The sequence below is a fragment of the Dipodomys merriami genome, unplaced genomic scaffold, assembly GCF_024711535.1.
Source record: "Dipodomys merriami isolate MVZ:Mamm:240054 unplaced genomic scaffold, mDipMer1.0.p SCAF_58, whole genome shotgun sequence".
NCBI classification, from domain to species: Eukaryota; Metazoa; Chordata; class Mammalia; order Rodentia; family Heteromyidae; genus Dipodomys; species Dipodomys merriami.
The window spans coordinates 5,005,371-5,026,855 of NW_027206157.1; positions in this window are offsets into that span (position 1 = coordinate 5,005,371).

The window sequence follows — 21,485 nt, forward strand, 5'->3', positions numbered from 1 at the left end:
GTTGAAAGACTCACAATGGCACACTTAGAATTCTACAGACAATTGCCACAGTAATGGGACCAAACACTGTTTTAAGACTGGCTTCTGCCACAAAAGCCAAAGCAAGTGTAAAGAAAAAGCCCTAGTCTGTAGTGACCCCATCTCGTCCGAAAAGAGGAGACCCCCTCAGGGAGAACATCCTCTTGCAGGAGGATTCTCTATGGCAGCTGTTGGTTCAAACTTATAATGTAATCAATCAGACCTGGCCTGATATTACCAGTACATGTTGGATGTGTTATGATATGAGACCCCCATTTTATGAGGGTATTGCAGGGGTACAGAATGTAACTAAAACAAGTAAATCATGCAGATGGGAATAAAAAGAGGCAAAACTTACCCTAAAGGCAGTTATAAGACAACAGTTATGTGTATGACGAGTACTAACTAATTTTACTCACTTATGTAATCAGACCCAAAAATGGACTCCTGAGGAAGCTTATCGATTACCTCTCCAAGATGTTTGGTAGACATGTTCAACTGTCCTAACCCCTTTTGTGCATTGGAGGTTTCAAATAGGACAAACAGCTTTTGTGTCATGGTGCAACTCATCCCACGACTACTTTACAATTCTCTGGAAGACAAGATGATAAAAATGTCCACAGCAAGCTACTGGCCACGAAGAGCTAAAATAGAAATAATAACAGCCGTGACTATCGTGGCCCTGGTGGGCTTAGCTGGAGTAGGGCCTCGAGTAGCATCCCTGGTTACTCAGAGAACACCCTACTCTAACCTTTGTGCTTCTATAGATGAGGATATCAAAAACCTGGAATGTTCTACAGCCTACTTTCAAAAATCTCATGATTTCTTACCTGAGGTGGTGTTACAAAACAGGCAAGGGCTGGACTTAATTTTCTTACAGCAAGGAGGTCTATGTGCTGCCCTAGGGAAGAATGTTGCTTCTATGCAAATCACTCTGGAGTTGTAAAAGAATAAGGGAACAGCAAGAAGGATGGTTTGAATCATGGTTTAATTATTCCCCTTGGATTACTACATTAATATCCACTCTGTTGGGTCCCATTTTCATTCTAGTGCTTGTGTTCACTATAGGGCCTTGTGTTGTAAATTGATTAGTGATGTGTGTTAAGAAACGAGTCAATACTGTACAACTGATGGTCTTGAGAACGCCATATCAATTAATCCCTGATAAAAGACATAACTCAGGCCCGTAAGGACAATGATTAGCCTTTCAGGTGCATAATAGAAACGGGAGAATGAAGAGTCTAAGACTTAAAGAGGCACAATAAAGAACTAACTCCATTACAGACTAGCAACCATCTTGTGAGGTACGGATTATAAAAAGAACCATGAATTTGACCCAGAAATGATATAGAAAAGAAAACAATTGCCAGGCAACTGAAACAAATAATCCTTGGGCAAGCTACAGGAATTTTCTCTGGATACATCAACCAAACCCTGGGTGGCTATACAAGACACGGTGACCCAATGGCCAAGTGGTATCCGTCAATAACAAGTCAGTATTAATAATAACCAATCATGTATGTGTAGCTTAATTTGCTTAAAATATTAGCCAATCGTGTAATATCTCATGTAACACTCCCTTAAGGTTGAGTATTCAATACCATGAAAACTGTACTGAGTCTATGCTCAGGGCTTCTAAGTGTCACAGGTTACCGAGTGTGTGGAGGACCAAGCTTGAACTTGCAAATAAATGACTCTTTTTTCACTTACATTGATCTTGGTCTCTGGTGATTTTTGGAGGGTCTCCATTCCAGGTATAACAATGCCCTGCTGCTACTGTAGTGAAACCCACAAACAACTGCACAGTGGTATTAGCTGCTTTCGATATTGAAATTTTCTTCCAGTAGCCTTAGTGATTTGAGCCCAGATTTATGGGATAGTCACATAGTACACAATTGCAAAGCACCAGAATATACAAAGTCAAAATGCAAAATGAGGTTCAATTTTTTTCTTTATTGTTTCACTTTTTTCCTTCTTTTTTTTCTTTCTTTTTTAATTGTGAAAATACGTTACAGAGAGGTTACCATTAGATGGGCAAGGTAATAAGTGCATTTCTTAACAAGCATTGTTGCGTCTTCCATTGTTACCCCTTCGCAGCCTTTCCCATGCCCAACCCAGACCCCCTCCGCCAAAGTTCTAAAGTTCGTTTTTCAACAAAATGGCTTGTACATCTCTTTATTCCAATGGGTCCACCTTTATCACTATTTAAACAATAAGTTTTTTTTCCTCCCCCTCCACAAAGTATACCAACATCAAATACAGTGAAAACAGTGGTTATACCATGGGGAAGAGACATACAAAGCAACAAAGAAATCATCTTATAAATATGTTAGAAACAATAGCAAGAAAGAAAAAAAATTTTGAATCCTTATTTTGGGGTCCATTTTTTCTAACATAAACTTATCTGACCGATTCTGCTTGTCTCAGACAAATACTAGTTGCAAATAAGTGAAAGCATGGGACCTATGTTTCTTTGGGCCTAGCTTAATTCAGCCTTGGAAGAAAACAATAGAGTCATTTTTTTTTAAATTCATTCTCTTTTAAGGAGCTAGATCCTGTTTATTTCTCATTATTGTTGATATGACAAATAAATTTACCAGATTTTTCAAATAAAATAGATACAAAATGACATATTTAGTAACAAAATAAAGCTAAACATTTGAGTGATATTTTTATTTAGTTCTGTTCTCAGTTATGCTGAAATAACATTGAGATGAGACAAGCATATGTGTAAATTGACATGTATCAATCACACAGAACTCTGGAATCTTTGGGCTTTGATTTCTATATCAACGTCACCTAGAAAAAAAATTATCACTTGCTTCATGTCTTAAGTAACATACTTAGTACAAGTTTTATTAATTTTACCAATATATTTCATAATCTATGGAATAGATGCATTACATAAGGATTTGATTTCTTATTTCCACTGAATTAATATTACGTTTATTTTATTTTTTCACACATAAAATAATGACATTCTTCAGGATAAAACATGCCTGTTTTTCATTTTTATTGCCAAAATTGAACTATAAGGCACTTTGTAAATTTAACTTTAAATCTGAACTAAAGCAAGATATTCCAGCACTTATCCAATTATTCCTATTGAAAGGTTAAAGTTTGAGGCAGTGACCACCACATATTGCCTCCTGAGCCTCAGTACTCCCAAGAAGACTTGGAGTGGATAAAGAAAATTCCCATGGCCTATAAACCCCCAGAGAGAGAAGGAAACAAAGACTCGTAGAAAACTGGGGAGGGACTTGCTCCGACACTCAGAAGTAAAAATTAGGCAAGGAAATCAACTTATTGAGGACATTGTTAAAAATTGTAAAGCCTTTCAGCTCAACAATGTCCCTAATGAACCCGTTACAAAAGGAGATAGGCCTCCATGGAGATAGGCCAGGTGTGCATTGGAAAGTAGACTTCACAGAAATTAAAACTGGAAAATTTGGATATAAATATTTGCTAGTTTTGTAGATACTTTTTCAGGGTGGGTTGAAGCCTACCCAACAAAGCATGAGACTGCGAACGTTGTGACTAAGAAGATCCTGGAAGAAATCCAACCCAGGTATGGCTTCCCATCCACTCGGACAAAGGACTGGCCTTTGTCTCAAAAGTAAGTCAGGGAATATCTGTGGTACTGTGGATGGATTGGAAATTGCGCTGTGCTTATAGACCCTAGAGTTCAGGACAGGTAGAAAGAATGAATCCGACTCTAAAAGAGACCTTAACTAAATTGGACTTGGAGAGTGGCACAGACTGGGTATCACTCCTTCTTTTTGCCTTATTTAGAATAAGAAATTCACTCTATCGGCTTGACTTTAATCCTTTTGAAATAATGTATGGACACCCTCCACTCATAATTGCTAGCCTTCAGACTGAATTGCTTGCTGATTTGGATGATACTGAATTTCTGTGTAAGCGTGACTATTTACAGCTGGTGCATAAGAGTATGGGGCCCCAGCTTAGAGCATTATATGATTCTGCTTCTATTCCTACCCCACATTTGTTTAAACCAGGGGACTGGGTGTTTGTTCGAAGGCACAACTTGCGATCTCTGGAACCATGGTGGAAGGGACCTTACATGGTGCTACTGGCTACACCTACTGCCCTTAAGGTGGATGGCATTGCTGTTTGGATCCACTGTTCCCACACCAGACCAGCTGACCCCTTTGTCTGGACGACTGTGGGGAAACATGGGAAGTCTCCAAGCATCCTACCCAACCACTCCTGAAGAAAAAAAAAATGGACTGATTGTTATTGGTATACTCTTTCAAAATCAAGAGCTGTTGGAGTTTAGTTTTGAGCCAGAGCCACAAGATTGTGGCTCAGGACCATAAGTCAAGGGAGGGAATGAAAGTTTAAAGTTTGAGGCAGTGACCACCATGTATTGCTTAGCAAAGCAAAACGTGGTGGTAATCAAAACACCTGGTTGATTGTGTGCTTATATAAGACCTGCAAATCCTTAGCTCGGGGCTCTCCTCCTAGGCTCCACTGTGTCGGAGTGTAGGAAGAGGCCCAAGCTGCCGCCCGTTTAAATAAAACAGCTGTGGAGTCTGACTCTCGGTGGTCTTCTTGTGGGGGGTCCTGCGACTTTGTCATTACACTATAGACTTGGATATAACTTATTTTTGAATGGTAGGAAATTCATATTATACCTACTCTCTATAAAATATTTAAGAAATAAATGATCATGATAATATTAATTTTCCTTCAAGTAGAAAGAAAGAACCTCACTATAGATGACAAAAACTTGAATGTAGATGCCATAAAGTTTATGAAAAATTCAAGTCATTATGAGATAGATGAAATAGTCATTTTTGAAGGTCACAAAATGAAATCTCTTGAAGCTTTCTTATCTGGTAAATAAAATGTATTTGCACTCAAATATTTCATTCATCTCTCCAGCAATGGTATAACCAAACCAGCTTCATGCCAAATAGCTTCTCTGATTAATTCAAGTCAATATTTAGGAACAGAAGTTATTGAAATGTGTAGAAATATCTACCCACCACTCTAGAAATTAAATCTGAAGTCATAAAGGATTGGGATTAATAATTAGCTTTCATTAGGTTGCCTTAAAGAAGTGAACTCTTTTAAGTGGGCATAGTTGTAGAGATTTGGTCACTGAGAACTTGTGATCAAAGAGGATGTTAAGATCAAGTCCTTTCCTCCTCTTCCTTCTTTTCCTTCTCTGTTTCCTTCTCCTTTCCCTTCTCCTTTTTCGTCTCACTCTTTCTCTTCCCCTCCTCCTCTTTTTCCCTCTCCCACTCCTATTCCTCCTCTTCTTTACTTCCTGGCTTCCATGAATACACACATTCCATCACATGTTCCTGACATGGGGTACTGTGCCACCACCAACCAAAAGCAAGGAGGATAAGAAACATAAAATGAAATGTATAAAATCAGAAGCCAAGATTAATCTTTCCCCAATTTAAGTTAATTTTATAAAGTATGTTGTCATATTGATAGGAGACTGACACAGCATGCTCTCACTTATTATAAGGGATAAGATTTACTGGAAAAAAATGTGACCAACATCACCCTAATAAATTATTGATTAAATTAATATTAGATTAGGAAAAATCTACTTTAAAGTGTCAGATATACTTCAAAAAGGGGCAAAAAATCACCTTTATGGTTTACTATGAAAAGACAATAGAATTCAATCTATTCCTCAAGGAAATTGACCTATATTTGGCAGTATTGTCAATTTCATAAATGATGTAAAAAGACTGAAGAACACATTTCAACTCAATCGTGTGATATAAAATTTACTCTGTCCCCTGTATTCTATCCATGTCTGGTTCCTAAAGTGATTTGTATTTTATTCTAATCATATTTTTAATTAACTTTAAGTAATTGTATGGGAGTTGCTGTTTGACAAAGCAGTTTATGAATAGTGTTTAGTGTGTTTTTTTTTTCTTTTTTGGCTTCTGAGGTTTGAACTCTGGGTCTGGGCGCTGTCCCTGAGCTCCTTTGCATGAATATTAGAACTCTATCACTTGAGGCATAGCAGCACTATCAGATTTTTCTGAGATTTAATTGGAGATAGGAATCTCTCACAGACTTTCTTGCCTGAGATGGCTTCAAACCTCAATCCTCAGCCTCCTGATTATTGAGGATTACAGGTGAGCAGCTAGTGCCTGGCGTATACAATGAAGCTTTCTTTTGGTAGTCCTGGGGCTTGAACTCAGGGCTTTGGCAATGCCCAAGAGCTTCTTTTCCTCACTCTAACACTCTACACCTTGTGTCATATTGCCAAGTCCAGCTTTTTAAAAATTATGTAGTACTGAGGAATCAAACCCAAGGCTTCACACATGCAAGGCAAGCAGTATACTACTAAGCCATATTCCATGGCCAATACAATGCACCTTGATGATCATTATCCTTCATCCTTCTCAATCCTATCTCATCCCTCAATTTACATAATTTTGTAGAATATTCACTTACTTGCAATGTTATATATTGTCACTCAGAAAATATATAACTGATTATACTTTATTGCTAGTTTTATTCATCAACATACTAAAGTTATGCATTACAGATTTCTGGGATTTGAAATTCTAAATTTGCACACACTACTATTCAGATTCACACATTACTAGTATAAAAATTTTTCTCAGGTTTATGCAAATGCACTCTGTAATTCTTTAATAAAGTACAATGATTCTTAAAATGTTAAAGAGTTGGAGTAAGAACATCAGCTTCAGTTCTAGAACATTTTGTCATCACTACCCTCTCAAAATACTCCAATATTTATTAGTAGTCACTTCCTGTCATCATTTCAACCTACCTCCTCTTGAGCAGCTATTATTTCATATTCTACTTCTACAGATGTGCCAATTTTAAAAAGCTCACATTATTATAAAATGTAGTCTATCCATTTCTTCCATGTAATATTACTGTTTCCAAAGTAATACCATGTAAGTTTTTCTCATGGATGGAGTATATTGTTTTGTATGCATGTGAATAATTATATAACATTCTCATTGGACATTTCAATATTTTATCATATGTTATTGTAAAAGGTTTTGCTATGTATATTCCTGTATATGCGTCTCATTGGTTATACGTTGAAATATATTTTGTATATAAAATTATGATTCAAAATGCTGGATCAAACTGGGCGTCAGTGGCTCATACTTGTAATCTTAGCTACTCAGGAGGATGAGATCTGAGGATTAAGGTTCAAAGCCAGCCCGGGCAGCAAAGTCCATGAGATTCTTATCACCAATAAACTACTAGAAAACCGAAGTGGCGCTGTGGCTCAAGCGGTAGAGCGCTCTCCTTGAGCTGAAGAGTGCAGGGACAGTGCCCAAGCCCAGACTTCAAGCCCCACGACAGAGCAAAAAGAAAACAAGAAATACGCTGGATCATAGAAGCAACTCTATGTGTAATATCTTAAAGATTGCCAGTATGTTTAACACACTGACTCTATCATTTTAAGTGACAAGCACCAATGTATAAGAATTCCAATTTCTACATAGTGGTTGTGCAGTGCAATCTCATTGTTGTTTCTATTTCCACTAATCTCTATATGTATGCAATGTCTAGGTATGTTCCTATGTTGTTATATTAATAAAGAGATATGTATTTCAATTTTTTGATAATTTATTCACGATGGTTAATTTTTTTCATTGGTATTAATATGCTCTTAATATATTTCTTTTTTTATCTTTTTTTAATTTAATTTTATTTTATTTGAGAACATACTGTACAGAGGGGTTACAATTACATTGGCAGGATAATGCATACATTTCTTACCAAGCATTGCAGCCTCCTCCTTTGTTTACCTTTCACCTCCCTTCCCAGCCTCCCCCCCTCCGCCCCACCCAATCATACCCCCTCCCCCCACACATACCGACATTATAAAGCTTGCTTTGATGACATTTTGTAATTCTCCTTGTTGCAAGAGGTCCACCTGAATCCTTAAACGACTTGTTTGTCCCCATCTCCTCCACATGTTATACTGACATAAAATAAAGTGAAAGCGGGGGTTACACTGTGGGGGAGGGACATACAAAGCAACAATCTTATAAATGCGTTAGAAACACATGCATGAAAGAAATGAAAACATTAAAATACATATTTAAGGGTTCGTTTTCCTAACATCACATTATCTGACCTTTTCCGCTTGACTCATACCTATACTAGATATTGCAAATAAGGGAAACCATGGGACCTATGTTTCTTTGGGCCTAGCTTACTTCACTTAACATAATTTTTTCCAAGCCTTTCTATTTCCTAACAAATGGGGAAATGTCATTCTTTCTGATGGAAGCATAGAATTCCATTGTATATATATACCACATTTTCTTGATCCATTCATCTACTGAGGGGCTTCTGGGTTGGTTCCATATCTTAGCTATGGTAAATAATGCTGCAATAAACATAGTTGTGCTGGTAGCTTTAGTGTGGTCTTGTTTGTATACATTTGGGTAAATGCCCAAAAGTGCGATTGCTGGATCATAGGGGAGATCTATGTGTAGTCTTTTGAGGAACCTCCATACTGCTTTCCAAAGTGGTTGAACAAGTTTACATTCCCACCAACAATGAAGTAGAAGAGGCAATCCAAAAATTCATATGGAACAAAAAAGACCCCGAATAGCAAAAACACTTCTCAACGGAAAGAACACTGCTGGAGGAATATCAATAACAAATTTCAAACTCTACTATAAAGCCATAGTAATCAAAACAGCTTGGTATTGGCATAAGAACAGACCTCAGGACCAATGGAATAGAATTGAAAACCCAGAAATGAACCTACAGACCTATAGCCATCTAATCTTCGATAAGGAAGCTAAAACAATAGAATGGAAGAAAGACAGCCTCTTCAGTAAATGGTGCTGGCAAAATTGGTTAACTACATGTAGAAAACTAAAGCTAGATCCTTATATATCACCCTGCACCAGAATCAACTCCAAATGGATCATAGACCTTGAACTCAAAGCAGACACTCTGAAAACATTACAGGATGGAATAGGAGAAACCCTAGGTCTCCTTGGCTCAGGCCGAAATTTTCTGAATAGAGACCGGAAACACAACAAATGAAAGAAAGGTTGGACAAATGGGACTGCATAAGGTTGCAGAGCTTCTGCAGGGCAAATGACATAGCTAGCAAGATCAATAGAAAGCCCACGGATTGGGAGAAGATCTTTACTAGCCATACAACGGACAAGGGTCTCATATCTAAAATATACTTGGAACTCAAAAAATTAAACCACCCAACAACAAATCCTCAAAGAAACAACTGCCCAATAAATAAGTGGGCGAAAGACTTAAAGAGAAGCTTCTCTGAAGAAGAAAGAAGGATGGCCAATAGACACATGAAGAAATGTTCAACATCCCTAGCCATAAAAGAAATGCAAATCAAAACAACATTGAGATATCACCTCACTTCAGTTAGAACAGCTAAAATCAAGAACTCTAACAACAACAGATGCTGGAGGGGATGTGGACAGAAAGGAATCTTAATATATTTCTGATTCAATGATTTAAGTAAACGAATATGCATACACACTATGTATACATGTGCATATATCCATACTTATATGTGTATACATACAAATGCCTATATATGTATACATATATGAATATACATATGTGTATATACATATATATAGGTATATATGTATATTATTATTTTCATTTCTCTGCAAGTTATCATTGTACTATATTTGCCAAACATGTCCTTTATTGATTTTACTTCATTTTATTTTATGGTTAAGATGTACAGAGGGGTTACAGTTACATGAGTAAGGCAATGAGTACATTAATTGTTGATCATTGTTACCCTTTCTCTTCCTTGGGTTGTCCCACTATCCCTTCCCTCCCCCAGCTCTCACATTCCTATCAACCCACCCCTTACTGCATGAAGTGGTAAAGTTCATTTCCAATATACTGTCTTGTGAGTATATTTGTTGCAATGTGTCATCCTGTGTCCTTGTTTCACCGTTTTGTAATTCTTCTTCCCCTCCCCAGATTAGACATGTATATACAAGATGCAGGGTATCAAAACTGAGTACAGTGACAACAGGGGATATGCCATAGGGGAAAGAACATACAAAGGAAACAACAACAAAAATGAATAAAATGGCATTGTACATTTACAACAGTAACAATAAAGACAGAACACTCAAACATGTCATTTATTGCCCAGGTAATTATTACAGTTAATGTTCTTATCATTTTTGGAACTTTGCAAAATGTTTGGTAGCATTCAGTGTGGACTGATATGTTCAATATTTGTTAAATCTATCTACTCATAAGGTACCTGACAGCTCTCTTCTAAAGCAAAAAAGGCAGTCTTCTACAGCTTGGTTCCAAAATATTTGTATTTTTTCCGTGTACTAAGAATACTGACTGAAGCCTGGTGCTGGGGGCTCACACCTATAATCCAAAGTACTCAGTCGGCTGAGATCTGATGATCGCGGTTCAAAGCCAGCCTGGGCAGGAAAAATCCATGAGACTGGTATCACCAATAAACCACCAGAAAACTGGAAGTGGTGCTGTGGCTCCAGCCTTGAGCTGAAGAGCTGAGGGACAACACCCAGGCACAGAGTTCAATGCCCACGACCACCACTACCACCAATAACAACAACAAAAAGAATACTGACTCAAAAAGCAATAGTATTAAGCAGTCTTAAAGTTAGGCTCAAGTCTGACATTTTGGTATTATCTTAGATGCCAGTAGCCTTCTCATCTAATGAGCCATGTGTCCTCACGATGTTAACCAATTTTCTTAGTTTATTTACACAGTTATTATAAGTATGTATTTTCTCATCTATCTTTCTTTCAGAATCTGTATATATCCTTTATGTCATACTTGAATACAAATGACTTTGGAAGATATTTATTAATTGATGTATATTAATTGTACGAAGAAATCTTATTGAAATACTTTACACACTCTCATATTGATCAAGGGCCTGATTAACCTGTTTTTTTCTCCATTCCCATTGCCCTTTATTTTTCAACTGTTTTCTGTGAATTCCTTTCTGCTAACTTCACACATCGTCAAAATTATTAAAGTACTGTTCACCCACCGTCTTGAAAATTATACAATGCTGAATATAAAAGCAAAAATCTAGATAAATGGGGACATATAATTTTTGTGGATTGGAGGATACAATTGAGCCAAGATATAAATTGTCTCCTCCTCTATTTATTGGTCATTTGTGGGTTTTGAAATCTGGTCCTGGGCACTGACCCAATGCTTGTCAGCTCAAATGAGTGCTCTACCCATTGAGAAACTCTGGCACTGCTGGTTTTCTGGTGGTTAATTGGACAAAAGAGTCTTACGCACATTCCCGTTCCAGCTGGTTTTGAACCACAATCCTCAGATCACAGCCTCCTATGCAGCTAGGATTACAAGCATGAGCCAACATCGTCCAGCTTCACAGTTTTATTTATGTTTATGACAACTTCTAAAAACACCTGACCAGCACTCTGACTCATTCACAAAGGAAAATAAACTGGAATATATTTCTCTGTCCAATATTAAAGATGTTAGTATAAAATTGTTATATTTGTAGAGGAAAATTGTACAGCTCAATGGGTCTGTACAGCACCAGATTAGCTCCACATAAATATTATCAAGGAATATTTAATAAGGGGTAAAACCAAACATTTGTGGAATGACTTTCTTTTTAATAAGTGGTGATAGGTTAGACAATATTGGGGAGAATTAAAAAGTAAACATTGACTTAAACATAACAATTTATTCAAATATTAACTTCAAGCAGGGTTAAAACGTGGCATATAAAACAAAAGGAGTGATGTAAATGTAAAACAAAGAAAGAGGTCTTGATAATTTTGGAGATGAAGCTTTCTTAAATTTGGCATTAAAATTATAGGCAAGGAAAACAGTATAGTAGAACTCAATGAAAGGGTAAATTAATTTGGTCTGTGAAAGCTCATATACAAGTAGTGAATAGAAGTTGGAAGCAGGTGGCTCATGTATCTCATCCTAGCTACTTGGCAGCCTGTGATTTAAGTTTTGCTGTTTGAAGCCAGCCCTCCACAAAATAAAGTCCTTGAGAATATTATCTCTGATTAATGAGCAAAAAGCCAAAAGTGAGGCATGACTGAAATGGTAAATTTTTAACAAATTGCAAGAAATTTCAGGGACCCTGAGTTCAAGCCCCAAGACCATACATACATGTAGAAAAGTAATAGTAGTAATACTGATAGTGATGATGATGATGGTGATGATTATAATGATGATGAGGTGTACCCATAGTCAAGGATAAAATATGTATAAATCTTATACCTGAAGAATGCCTCAAATCTAGATTCTACATAGAACTCTCAAAACCTAATGTTAAAAAAAAAACATCAATTAGAAACCAGCAAAGTATATCTTGTGAAAAATAAGCATAAGTAAAACATTATCAGTCGCCAAATAAATGCACATTAAAACCAAAATGAAATCTTAAAACATGTATAAGAATTACTTCACATAATACTATAATGACCATACTAAATGTTATCAAGAAACAGAGAAAATGGATGCTGGCAGAAATGTCAAATGGGAAATCCACTTCTGAAAACATTTGACAGGTTCTTAGCATATGAAATAAGCAAATACCCACTTTATAGCACAGGAATTGATCTTTCCAGGCTTTGTCTCATAGAAATAAAATGTAACATTCACCCAAACGTCAAAACACAGAGGATTATAGCAACATTATTTCCTCTAGTCAAAGAAAAGGAAATCAATTCAGGCTTTCTTCAAGTGAATGGGAAACGAATTGTGCTACATTCTCTAATAACAGAACCAAAAGGCAACTCGAGTTAATGCAATAAAAAATTAAGGCATACAATAACTGGGAATAATCTACCATAGATTTGATGGCAATCATGTTTGTTTATTGCATGATCTAAAAGTCGGAGAAAAAAATGTGTTGGTTGCCAGGATAAAACAGGTTTTGGATTTGAAAAAGAGAAGTGGTGGGTTTAATTATAAAAGGGAAACATGAGACAATTATTTTTGGTAAAGAAACGTATCTGTAAATACTGGAAACTAATATAGATTTGATAAAATTATGTTGGACTTAATATGTGCACAAAATAATTAACTGGTCTGCATAAGGTACTTGAGACATATTAATGTCCTATTTGTGATGTCATACTAGAAATGTTTAATAAGTTGGAAAAAGTATTCAAAGGATTTATCTATGTTCTTATATGATCATAAATATCCATTCTAACCTCGATAGAATTTAATATCTAGAAAACAGAAGTCAATATTGAATGTTTACATTGAAAAATAATGTGGGTCCAAGCTTGAGATGAAATATACCTTGCTAATTAAAAAGCTGAGATTTAGAAGACTGATATGAGGGCCATTTCTGATAAACACAAATTTGTGAGGAACTACAAAAACAAAGAAAGCTAGATATAACGAAATTTCCAGATATCTCACATTTGTGGAACCCATAGGTAAGCGATCATTACTCAAGGGTGGCTTGGCCTGAAAAATAATCTAAGGTGGTTAGAGCCTTAGCAACAAAAATAAGTCTGTAGCATTCTTCCCTATTATAATTAAACCCACTACTTCTATTTGTCCCAACTTGTTAAAACAGGAGTGGTTATAAACAAAAGCACTGGTCTGAAGCCTCAATATAAGGACCTCAGTCTCTGTGGGCCAAAGAGTCTCTAACATGAGGTTTTATTTAAATTAACAAGCATTATTTTAGATTTTGCATAGTGGGATGGTGCATAGTCACAGGCAAGGTCTGCTAAGTCAGGTAATCCAATCTACTCTTTCACAGGTTACCTAACAGCCAGGTTTCAATAAAAATGACTACAATGAGATTGTACAAATGAGACTGTCACGTTTCCCTTTCATGAATCAAAATTCTGTCAAATGATTTCTGTCTTCCAGATGTTTACATATTTCTCATGATCTTTTCTAATATTTTGTCTTCATTATTGATGTTCATATTACACTTTGTTTTTGTCTTGTGTGTATATGCCATTTTTAGGGCTGGAACTCAATGTTTTATGGTCTTCCTTGAATTTATATGGTCTTCCTTGAATTTATACTGACTTCAAATATAGTGAAAGCAGGGGTTATAATGTGGAGGAGGGACATACAAAGCAACAAAGAGATAATCTTATAAATGCGTTAGAAACAAATGCTTGAAAGAAAAAAACATTAAAATACATATCTAAGGGTTCATTTTCCTAATAACACATTATCTGACCTTTTCCACTTGACTCATACACATGCTAGATATTGCAAATAAGGCAAACCATGGGACCTATGTTTCTTTGGGCCTGGCTTACTTCACTTAATATAATTTTTTCCAAGTTTATCCATTTTCTAACAAATGGGGCAATGTCATTCTTTCTGATAGAGGCATAGAATTCCATTGTGTATATTTACCACATTTTTTTGATCCATTCATCTAATGACAGGCATCTGGGCTTGTTCCATATCTTAGCTATGGTAAATAATCCTGCAATAAACATAGTTGTGCTGGCAGCTTTAGTGTGGTCTTGTTTGTATACATTTGGGTAAATGCCCAAAAGTGGGATTGGTGGGTCATAGGGGAGCTCCATGTGAATTCTTTTGAGGAACCTCCATACTGCTTTCCAAAGTGGTTGAACAATTTTACATTCCCACCAACAATGAAGTAAGGTTCCCTTCTGTCCACATCCCCTCCAGTATCTGTTGTTGTTAGAGTTCTTGATTTTAGCTGTTCTAACTGGAGTGAGGTGGTATCTCAATGTTGTTTTGATTTGCATTTCTTTTATGGCTAGGGAGGTTGAGCATTTCTTCATGTGTCTAGTGGCCATCATTCTTTCTTCTTCAGAGAAGTTTCTCTTTAAGTCATTAGCCCACTTATTTATTGGGCAGTTGTTTCTTTGAGGATTTGTTTTTGGGGGATTTAATTTTTTGAGTTCCAATATATTTTAGATATGAGACCCTTGTCTGTTGAATGGCTAGTGAAGATCTTCTCCCAATCCGTGGGCTTTCTATTGATCTTGCTAGCTATGTCCTTTGCCATGCAGAAGCTCTGCAACTTCATGCAATCCCATTTGTCCAACCTTTCTTTGATTTGTTGTGTTTCCGGGTCTCTATTCAGAAAATTTCGGCCTGAGCCAAGGAGACCTAGGGTTTCTCTTAATCCATCCTGTAATATTTTCAGAGTGTCTTCTTTGACTTCGAGTTCTTCAATCCATTTGGAGTTGAAAAATCCTCTATTAATGTTTTACATATCTTGACTAGGATGATTCATGTTGGAGGAGAGGAAAGATATGAAAAAGTTCAAGATTGTTTGACTATTCCCCAACGACATTCTTATTTATCAGCTATAGCAACACAAGTAGCCTTGGTTACTCTTAGAATCATGCCTGTTTACATTTAGAAGCATTATTTTTTACTGGGTTATAAGTTGCAAACCCTTGAGTATTAATAAAAAGTCATTTCCTAAGAGAGGAAAATTGCTGTGAAAACAAACATAAAATATCAAAGACTTAGTATAGTGGAAACTATTTTGTAGCTATATCACATGCTGTAGGTGTAGATTTTGTTTCCCATGGTTCCAGGGGACCCATTTTTGTTATCTTCTTTGTCACTGTCTAGTTATCCTATATCATCTTATACCATCCTGGGATTGCTGTATTTTTTCTGGATTCTCTAATTTCTGTTGGAAAGTTAGGAAGGATGGAAAAATTGAGTTTCTGTTTCTGTTTTACTTTATTTTATAATACTTTAGAAACTGTAACTCAAAATGACATAATCTTTATAATATTAGGAGACAGATTTCATTTCCATATTCTTACCCTAGCCTTATACATAACTTTAGTACTTTGATCCCCAAACATGAAAATAAAGTTAGGGAGTTCCTTATTTAAATATTATTTATAATTTGAAGACTTCATTAATGCAAGGCCCTTAGGAATATATCCTTCATACATGTGTACAAACCCAGTGGCAAATTTTTCTTATTCTCAGAAACTAGGACATGTGATGTCTCTATAGTTGCATCAGGAAAAGGCTGTACCTGAGTTAGTTTACTAAACCAAATCTGCTGTAACAAATTTCTACAAATTAATTGGCGTGAATAATCCGTATTTATCATTTTAAAGTTCTAAAGGACAGAAATCTAAAAGAAGTCTCACCACATTAAAATCAAGCCACCTACAGGGCTAAAAGATTTTTTAGATAATTCTAGTGGAAAGGCATTTACAACCTGTTCCGCTTTTCAGAAATTCAGAATCTGGGTTGTCTTTTCCTTTATCTTCTAATGTAGCATCTTTATATCTTTCTGATGGATCTTATCTGATCATTACCCCTTTGAACTACAGCTGGGATTTTAAGTACCCATTTGAGTTATACTTCCCCCATCTGGTAATTATTCAAATTCGTGTGCCTTAGGTAATGAGAGATGAATATTTTACAAATGTATATATATATATATATATATATATATAATAGTGCATATCTACATTTGAGGGATTAGACATTTGGGGGATGAGAGACATTATTGGAAAGTATTTTACTGCCAACCACAATGAGTGTCTAGCACTTTTTTCTACTATAACTTGTTATCCGTTCATTAATTTTGAACAACCTACTTCTTCAATGAATTATAACTAGAAAATGTTAGTTCCTGAAAGCAATTAATCCTGATTAAAACATTGTCCTGTACTAGAAATCCTAAATGCAAGAGAGCAGCTCCTGAAACAGTTCTGGCACTATCACATTTTATACATTCTGCTACAATCTTCTCTTTTCAAGAGGAGTTGATTGTTATTATTTTGGAATTATGGTTAATATTTATTTGACTGCTATTTTTAACGAATGCACCACCCAATACTGGCTCTCTTTTTGTAACGTTTTGTGTCTAATCAATTTCTGAAACACAGCTATCTGAATTACATGAACTGCTTATTGAAGTTGAATCAGTGTGGAGAGGAAAAGAAAATAGATGTCTCTGTGGGTATGTCACATTAAAAATGTACCTACAAGCTATTTACCTTAAAGTCATCTATTTTTCAATATGTTTAGATTCTGATAGAATTTAGCCGCTCAACTCACACAGTGTTAATGCAGTTTTATTTCATGCCTCTCAAAAGCAAACCACAAATTACTGTTTATTTAAATTGTATTTTTTTAGTTTTAAAACTTTTCTTTAACAAACTATATTTTAAAAAAGTTAGCCAAGGCAAATGGTTTATTAGATATTTAGAGTCATGTTCAGACACTATGGTGGAAGCCAGAAAGAGAAAAAAATCATGTTTTTTTTCTTCCTTGAGGCAGTCTTATTTATTCATCTAATTCTGAAAGAATGAAATTCTTGATTTGAAGCCTTTTGCTTGATATCCACAGCGTGTCATTCTTCCTTTGTTGATAGAAAAATTTGGAAAAAGGATGAGAATTCACACTAGAAAAATGGGAAGAGGAAAAGAGAAATAGAAATCTAGATATTTTGATCTTCCTCATCTCAATCACAAGGTCTGGATAATGATTATGGATATTAGATACAATGGTCTAGAGTGGCTAACCCCATCTATAGAAAGAATATAACCTCATTAGTGATCATATGGAGAATCCTTATTTATAAAAAAAATGTAATAATTTCCAACAGGAAATGTTATATATTTGCTTAGTTCTTGTTTAGTATTTGTTAAATTCTGATGTGCTATAGTCAACTATCATAAAGGTATACAACAATGGTAAGAAACTAACAACTAACTAACAGCTTAATTCTGCCTGCATTATATATATGAGGCTGTATTTGAGTTTTGCCTCAATTTCACATGCTATATTCTTCCAGTATATAAGTTGAAAAAAGACTCCTTCTGAAAATATGTTATTTTTATAGCTAAGGGAAAACAAGTCAGCTATTAAACACAGACAATGAGACAGAAATCTTCCCCTAGAAATAATCTTTCACCACTTCTGTTTCATTTTTGTAAATTGAAGTAAGTCACATGGCCCATCTTGACAATGCAGAGTAGAGGTAAATCTTACCTACAGGAAGCTGATGCAGGACATACAGTAAAATTCCCAGATATGCAACACTTGAGATAAAGAGGAAAAAAAATAGAACTACAGTACAATCAATCATACTTGCTATCACATGTCTCTGCAGGAAGGAAACTATTATGTTCCTGTGTTTCTGAAATTACTGTGATCTTCAAATCAAGTATTTTATGCTTGAATGTTACAGGAATTAGAGAACATTTTGATCCTGAGACAGCATAAAATCTCAAAGAAAGCTGGAGTAAGCATTTCAATTCTACATTTTGTTCTCCAAGAAAAGAAACCATTTTATAGACAATACTTAATATTTTCTTACCTAGTATCTTTTTTTTCCAGAAATGGATTTGGTTAATATATGTGATTATCCACCAGAATAAATGTCATCATTTATCTGCATCTTGTACAGACAGAATAGTCAATTAGAAGTAAGTGGGAGTTTATCAGTAGCACTTTTTAAAAATGCAAAAAATGTGGACAGGGAGCCAATATACATATTTTTCCACCACCATATTCCACATCCTCCTTCCTTCCTAGAAAACACACCCTATCAATAAAAACACTTAGATATTTGGCTCGTGACCTTGAAAGTGGAAACAGAATATTAGGGATGTCGGAGATGGTCAATAATGTTTTACATAATAATGTCACATGCAACAGCCTTATGAGTCCAGCAGGCCTTAACACTGTACTTCCTTAGTGATGTGATAGGAATGTCAGCTTTACTGGACTTAGTATTGTTTTCCACTTCCTTTTCTACCACCTGGCCTAAACTATAATACATAGTAATGGAATGAAAAAGTAATGCCATCTTAACCAAGTCCCATTGCGAAATGAGATGTATGAGACGTTATGTTGAAAAACGAACTTTACAACTTTGGCGGGGGAGGGATGGGGAATCAGTGGGCAGGGATGGTAAGGGGAAGGAGGAGGCAACAATGCTTGCTAAGAAATGTACTCTTTACCTTGCTCATGTAATTGTAACCCCTCTGTACGATATTTTCACAATAAGAAAACGTATAAATATAAAAAGTAAGAAAGTTATTTAGGGCTTTGGGAATGTGGCTAAATGGAACAGTTATTGCTTTCCATGAATCAAACCCTAGGTTCAATTCCTCAGTCCCACATAAATAGAAAAAAAAAAACTGAAATTTGAGCTGTGCCTCAAGAGGTGAAGTGTTAGCCTTCAGCCAAAAAAAAAAAAAAAAAGCTCAGGAACAGTTCCCTGCACCTGAGTTCAAGCCCCAAGACTGGCAAAAAAGTCATTTAGCTAGTAAATGCGAAATAAATAACCCATACTTGGAATATACAATTGCTCATTCCAACTGATACCTAGCAATAGTCTGTAATTAATTTATTTTACCTATATTAGAATAGTATTTTTTAAAGGGCAGGGAAGGTGCCTCAGTAGTAGAGAGCTTGCCTTGCACACATGAGGCCCTGGGTTTGATTCCTCAGCACCACATAAGCAAAAAGAAAACAGTCGGAAGTGTCGCTGTGGCAAAAATGGTAGAGTGCTAGCCGTGAGCTGAAGAACTGAGAGACAGCGCCCAGGCCCAGATTTGAGGCCACACGACTGGACCCCAAAAAAAACAAAACCAAAAAAACAAAAAATGTTCTGTTAATAGGTCATGGCAATTAATGCCAAGAATGTGATTAGATATCAGGTGAAGATTAATCCTGGAAATTCAAAGATTTCCGGATTTTGAGTGGTCACTGCTAATCACAATGAGAAGGGTAGTCTATGTGAGATTTGGAAAACTTTTTGGTAAGTCACGGCATCAAAAAGGCATAGGATAATTAATAGCTTTGACAGAAGAGAAGGAATAACTCCCTATGGAGTGAATAAATGATAGGAATAACTAAGTTATACCACAAACTGTTCTAGGGAACCATTTTTGGTTATTGAAGAACTAGTTATCAACTACGCTTATTTCTTATTGCCTTTAGCATTCTAGTCACTTACGCTAGTTCTTAATCTCTGTGTGATGAATTGTATATCCTTCTATGCTATTCTTTCATACCTTACTTCCTTTGCTTTCTAAAAATATTAGTCTTTTATATTTCTCTATGAACAATTTCTGATACTAAGTCCACATAAACAGACAGCAGTGGATGCTAATGTAAGAGTCCCAAAACACATGAATCATTAATGTAACAACATGGAAAAGGAGGATATATTTATTGCTACCTCAATTTTTCTGTAAAGCTGCAATGTCATTATTGATTGAAATATCCATTCTTTGTCTACATAGTATCATTGAGTGCACATCAATGAAAATACAAGCCAGACGCTGGTGGCTCACAACTGTAATCCTAGCTACTCAGGAAGATGAGACTAGAGGATTGTGGTTCAAAGACAGCCTGGTCAGGAAAGTCCATGAGACCCTTATCTTTAATTAACCACTAGAAATCCCGAATTGGTGCTGTACCTAAAGTGGCAGAGCGCTCAACTTGAGCTGAAGAGCTGAGGGACAGAGCCCAGGATCAGAGTTAAAGCCCCATGACCAACAAAAAACTGCAAAAAGACTTTGAGTATCCCCAAAAGGAACAACGAAGTCAATAGTAATCTTCCCAAACAGAAAAAATAATTACAAACTGATTCAGTACACCTACTTTTGCTGAGTTATTTAAGTTATGGCTTCTTTGCTGGACATATTATCTTCTTTTAAAAATTGTCAAATATTAGCTTTATTATAAACTTAATCTAATATTTCTTGTTTCAAAAGAGAAGGGCATACAGTTGATGTCATTTGGCTTTCTTACTGTCTCAGTTCAAAGTCAACCCAGGCAGGAGAGTCTGTCAAACTCTTATCTGTAATTAAACACTAAAAAATCCAGAAGTGGAGTTTTGGCTCAAACAGTAGAGTACTAGGTTAGGGAACAGATGTACAGGAAATACAACTGTACAGGGACAGTGTCCACCCTCTGTATTCAAGGCCCAGAACCAGCACAAACTAAACAAACAAACAAGAAAATGAAAAAACCCACATATATCTTTGGACCATCCTTATAGCACTGGTTTGAGAAGAAGCTCCTTTTGCTGATCATGCTCACTGGATCCCGATTTTTGGAACCCTTATTACTATGGAGCACTCAGGACCAGACTAAAGAAATGGATAACTGACTCCTGCAATAGGAGAATCATCTGAGGAGAGGAATATCCATGCATAGGACACTTTAAAACCTGCATGTCTTTCTTTCTTTGCCGTAGGACTCTTTTAAAATAAAGTTATTTTCTTTTATTCTATGCTTGCCTTCAAATGGCATATTGTTTCCTTTTGTTATACTCTCAACTGGAAGTTTACAGACAAGTTTATATGAGTAAAGGACACACTACAAAAGATCAGGGACAGAATTTCCTTCAGGCCTTGGATTATTTTCTTGTATAGTAAAAAAGGACAGCACAAATTAACTTGAACTTTGTCATTTCTCTATGTTCAATTCCTCTCTTAGGATCAGTTTC